Source organism: Chenopodium quinoa, unplaced genomic scaffold (assembly GCF_001683475.1).
Source record: "Chenopodium quinoa cultivar QQ74 unplaced genomic scaffold, ASM168347v1, whole genome shotgun sequence".
Taxonomy (NCBI): domain Eukaryota; kingdom Viridiplantae; phylum Streptophyta; class Magnoliopsida; order Caryophyllales; family Amaranthaceae; genus Chenopodium; species Chenopodium quinoa.
In genome coordinates, this window is record NW_018744093.1 from 1,320,876 (window position 1) to 1,326,875 (window position 6,000).

The following is a 6,000-nucleotide window of genomic DNA, read 5'->3' on the forward strand; positions in this document are numbered from 1 at the left end:
ATGGCCGAGCAATTGAGAGCAGCCAGCCTTATCATGCATGAGTAAGGCGGCCTTGTGTGAACACAAGTGTGGAATGATTGTTGAAGGCCAGATTGAAATGAATGGTGTCCTTCCAACAAGTGTATTATTCCGGTAGAGGGTTCAGAATTATTAGAAAGCTAATTCTTCAGTAAGGTCAAGTGATCGGAATGCCTAGGTGGAGGCCGCTTCCGATCATTAATATTAATGTACAATTAATATTATAGCTTAATCTTGACTGAACCCTTCGGGTCGAACCCAATCGAACAACCGATCCGAGACGACGAATCAATCCGAAGGATTTGATGAGTCATCAGAGTATTACGAACATAGGCGTCGGATATTGAGCTTAGAGCGTCGAGACCGAGCGACGCAAGTCGAGTCGAATTTAGAATTCCACGAGATGTGAAATCAATCAAGTAACAAGTTCGAGCGTAGCCGTAGCCTCGCATTGGCCTAGCCATGTGAGTGCTAGGCTAGGCAAGGTCCCAAGCAATGCGTGCCTAGCATCCCCTAGCACACGCACATCGCATTGCACAAGCATCGTAAGATGCGTGCATGCGTGTGGTGTGGTTGTGCATGCGTGGCTAGGCGTAGCCATCGCATTGTGCTAGGCATGGGCTAGCACAGCCCGCAAGCATCGCAAGCATGGTGCGGGCTTGCTAGCATGCTAGGCCAAGCACCCAGCCATCGCTAGCTGCAAGCATCTCACATGCTAGCAACGTGCTGGGCTGTGCGTGCTTGCTAGCGTACTAGGGCCTGGCGCATTGCTAGCAGTAGCCTCGCACATCGCACAACACCACACACCAGCCAGTAGCGTGTTGGGCATGCTGTGTTGTGCGTGTGTGGTAGCAGGCAGCAACCTCGTATAGCAGCGCCTAGCAGCAGCGAGGCATGCGTGCTGGTTGGCCTTATGCTCGATAGCTGCACATGCATTGCGGGCTGGCTGTGCGTGTTTGCTAGCTGGCTGGCTAGGCTGCCCAGCCTTGGTACTAGGCGCCAGCTGGCAGCCAAGGCAAGCTGCCAGCCAGCCACATGGAGGAGTGGTCCGGTTTCTTGTGTGGGGACCAATGGTTGGTCTTTGTCTTGGGGAGCAAGGTGGGTTGGTCCCCTCCCTTGGTGGTCCTCACCTTCTCCCTCTCTTCCAATTGCCACTTGTAACTTGTTGATTGAATTGCAATTTTATTTTGTTTTGATTAAAATAAAATAAAATAGGGAAATTGCAAATCTCCCACATTGATTGAGAATGAAAATCAAGGTTCATTTCCCTATAAATACCCAAGTTTTGGGATTTGGGAAGAACACTTGAGTGGAACTAAAAAGGCATCTCCTTAGAAAAGTGAGAAAACCTTAAGTTCGTAAAACTTTATTTTTTATTGGTCAAATCCCGACTAACCTTCGGGACTAGGATTGTTCAGGTCGGGTTCGTGGGTACAAGTCGTTGGAGACCTTCGCATTTGCGGGGTTCGGGTTTTGAAGTAAGAGCTCGGGATCGAGCGAAGAACGCGCCAAGGGTATGAATGTCTTTTCCTTATCTCTCTTAATTGTTGTTTAATATGTGATTGCATGCTTAGCTGCCTTAATTAGTGGGCAGGTCTTGGGCGGGTTTCTCTTCCGCGTAGAGTCAGACTCTACGAAACCCAACACAAATGACTGTTTGGGTTTGCCAAATGTATATGGCTTGGCGCCTTGTCGTATGGGTAGAGTTTGAAGTCTTGCCGCATGTATATGGGGTTGCCAACATAAGTTTTGTTCATCATTATTATGATTGTAAAAAAAAAAGAGGCATCTCAATAAAGAGCCGGCTGTATAATCCGAGAGCAAATTCGTTTCTCGAGCTCAATTACTCGGCGTCTCATGGCTGCCTGTCACCATTTGAAGTGCTCTGTGTCATGAATCAAGCCGGAGGCATCTCAATGTCGTCCAACATATTGACAAAAATCCTCCATCAAAAGGTACCATTCTAATAACTCAGTATGAGTATTGTGTGCTTCCTTGTTATTATTGATTAATTTTCAATAGTTAGACGGTCTAAGAATGACCGCATCCTACTTGATTTTTTATGAGCATTTGGTTTAAGTCTCCAAAGGCAGCATACTGACCGAAAAAGGTCTAAAAAAGTATGTTGAAATGGCTTAAAATGAAGCACCTCCTGTGCAATGTGGAGGCGGCAAAATCTAAATCAACCATCTACCCCAACATGGGTAGATATAAGCTAATTCTAAACAACTTAGTGGCTATGTGTTGTTCCTTTTAGAACAACCAAATTGAGGCCCATGACCGGATGATCAAATTGAGGCATATGGCCGGATGATCTTAATAAATCAAACAATACGTCTGCTCCAACATGAGAAGGCGTCCGGCGACATCCATTTGGGTGAATTCGTCGCAGAGAGCATCTCCTATTTGGGTGGCACATTACTCTATAAACTTAAAATAAATGGCCCAACTGACTGTCAAAAAAGGTAAGCTCCCAGCCATTCAAATTGATCAAATGAGACTAAGATAACAAAACTGACCGATTGTTTAATACCAGTGGTACCCAGTTACTATCTTGGTCAGATGCCGCCTGCTGTTGCTCAAAAGCAATACCTTCGTCTAAATTTGAGGATATAAGCTAAGTCTGAAGACTTAGCAGCTAAGAGTTGTTCCTTTCAGAACAACTCTACGAGGCCTACGGCCGGATGCTGAGGCCGGTGGCCGGATGATATTTAAAACCGTCTGCTCCAAACATGAGCAGACATAAGCTAAGTCCAAAAACTTAGCAGCTAAGTGTTGTTCCCATTAAGAACAACCTAAAGAGGCCAATGGCCGGATAATATTGAACGCTTACCCCCCCGCTCGATGGTCGACAGTCCACCTGATATGGGGATATCAACATAGTGGGGCTAAAAGCAATAAGAGTCGACATCTGTCTAGTTCAGCGGCAATCATTATTATGATTGATTAACTTAGAAAATGTCATACCGCTCAAGGTATTAAAATTTTCCAAGTTAATCAAATCCCTTTTCTTATTAAACTAGACAAATGTCGACCAAAGAGGCTTAAAGGGTCTTATATTCGAAAGGAACAATCCCTCTTAAAAGAGAGATTACTTCTTCCGAGGGGCTAATGTTTAGGGTAGAAATACCCTTGACATATGAACCAACGCCGCTGCGACATGTGTCCCAAAGCTCAGCGCCCAATGAGTCAATTAAAGCATGACACGTGTCATTCAAAGGGGAAAAACCAAGCTTCAAGCTCATAATCCTAGAAACACCGTAAAACGGTGGGAAGCCCATCTACTTAGGTTAAATAACCTAAGAGGCACCTGTCTCAAGAGACTATAAATACTGATCATTTACATCAGTTCAAGGGGAACTCAATTGAATACACATTCAATCCACACAAATCAGAGAGTGAAACACTCAGATATTGAGGCCGTCTCAGACAGTCAAATGATCACTCCTCTCCTAAGATGAGCCTGATCCCATCTACTTTCTGCATTATTACATCCGTACATGTTCTAACTTGATCGTCGGAGGTAGAGCTCCCACCCACCGGAGTCTCCGTTATTTTGCAGGTACAGGCGTCCGGAGTCCATTCTTGGTGTTGTAACTCTCCTGCAGGACACTCAAAAAACCCTGAAACAGGCCCCATTGACAAAGAATTCACTGAGTCTGGATACCACTGAGATGGCCAATTTGGAGGGGAAAGCGCACTCGACAATATAATCATGTTTTGTCTGGCAGGCAATATTATCATCATCGAGGTCGCAAAGGAGGATACTACATTGGGTTTGTGGTTGAAGTTGGAGAGTATATACATGATGAAGTCTTTACTGTCAAGTTGCTATTGAAGTAACGTCTGTTAGATCTGCGAATTTCTTGATGTACATCCCTTAGAGAGCACCTAGATCGATTGAATACTATTTTGTTCGAATTGTGTAATATTGCTATTACGGTTGAGGATGAGGATGTTGCATTAATTTTGTCAGTGTCTTTGCTAGTGTCATATGAGAATTTTGTGTAGTCTTGTATTATTAGTAAAGAGAAAGTGTTACTAGAGGAGGTAAGATTTGCTCTCCATACTAAAGGGTTGCATCATAATGCGTCTAGAACAGATACAAAAGACCAGGCTGCTGGATTAGTAGCCAGTGAAGGTAATGGACAGGGGAATTCGGGGAAATCCAAGAAATCGTCTACTTAGGGTCCTAAACCTACTGATGTTTGTAATTACTGTAAGGAGAAGGGAATTCAAGTATGAATGTCCTAAGAAGAAGAGACAACCTGAAAATTATGAGTTTGCAGATATTGCAGTTGGAGACAACACCAATTTAGAAGAGGATCTTGCCTTAATTGCTAATTAACATGCGCATCACTCAGATGTGTGGGTTCTTGATTCAGGGGCATCTTATCATATGTGTTCACGTAGGAAGTGGTTTATAAACTACACGTAGGTTGATGGAGGTGTTACTATGGCCATCAACGAAGTCTGCAAAACAGTTGGTATAGGGTCCATCAAATTTGGGACACATGACAGTTACTTTTGTAAGTTGAACAATGTTAGGCATATTCCACTGGTAACGAGGAATCTGATTTCACTTAGTCTTCTAGATAGAAAAGGGTTTAGTCTCAAAGGTGAAGTTGAGGGTTGTATGTCTATAGGGTTTCATCGGTAGTTCTGAAGGGTATTAAATGGGAGACAATGTATGTGTTTCAAGGGTCTACGTCATCTGGTTCTGAGTCCGGTGTTGTCACATCGTCTATTTGTGGAAGTAGTGGTCCATGTTAGGAAAAGATCATTTAACATTGATAGTCTTCATTATCAAAATCAGGTCAGCCTAGTTTGGCTCTTGGTTGGCATGTAAGCTTTGGGAAATCTCCCCAAAGGCACGGTCAGGAAGACAAGGTGTTGGAGAGGTGGATAAATCTGAGCTGTCCAAGGAAGGTGTTCCTCGTGCTAGGAAGAAGCATTGGTAAGCTATATGTTCAAATTTGGTTTCGCAAAGTAAGTCCCAAGGTTGTTTGGAGTTAAAATTTATTCAAAGCTGTTAGTTGCCCTTTGGGCAAATCAGGTTTGGTGCCCGATGAGGCAAATCTGGTGCCCAGGGGAAGCAAATCTAAGCAAGGATAGTGTGTTTTTGGTTATCTGTTTTTTCTGTTATATCTGTATGTTCTGAAACATTTGGAGTTGTGTTTCAATGCATGTGGTACATCCTTTCATTCTAGTACATCCGTCCATTCTGGTACGTACATCTAGATTTGTGATAAATGCATCTGGTACATTAATTTTATTGTAACGGGATTCAAGTCAAGGTGAATATTTGTAAGGAATGTGCCTTGAATCGATATCCTTGAGTCACGTCCATGCCTTTGGGAGGCATGGATGTGCCTCGATGAAGGAGTGCTAAAGATTGACTAGGCACGTTTGTGCGTCAACGAGTCTTCAAAGGTATTCAGCAAGGCACGTCCGTGCCTTAATGTAATTCCTATGAGGCACGTACGTGCCAAAAAAAGGCAAGTCTATAAACCTAACCTAACCTAGAATGAGTCTAAGGCAAGCATAGGGTCGTATCATAGGGAACAAGTAAACTCCACTAATTGCTACAGACTACCAAGCTAGCCCGAGATAGGAGATTAAGTGAACTAAAGGACTAAAGTCTAGAAGGAACTAGAACAAGAAATATAGACAAATCACTATCAAGACAAGTAAAGCACCAGGGGAAATGGTTTAGGTGTAGCTTCTCGCTCAAGCATGATTAAGGCATAGGAATTGAATTAGGATGTGAACTAAGTATCTCATGTTCAATGATTCGAAGCACAATCTGTAATACCTAAAAATTTCCCTATTTAAATACTCATATTACTCTAAATAAAACCCTTTTTAGGAAATAACCAAAATATTACTGCCACTGTGATAACGGCTAAATCTATTTTTCAAAGTTACACAACGGAAGACTAAAAATAAAAACCAACTTTCAAAATAAAACTTGAGTTCACA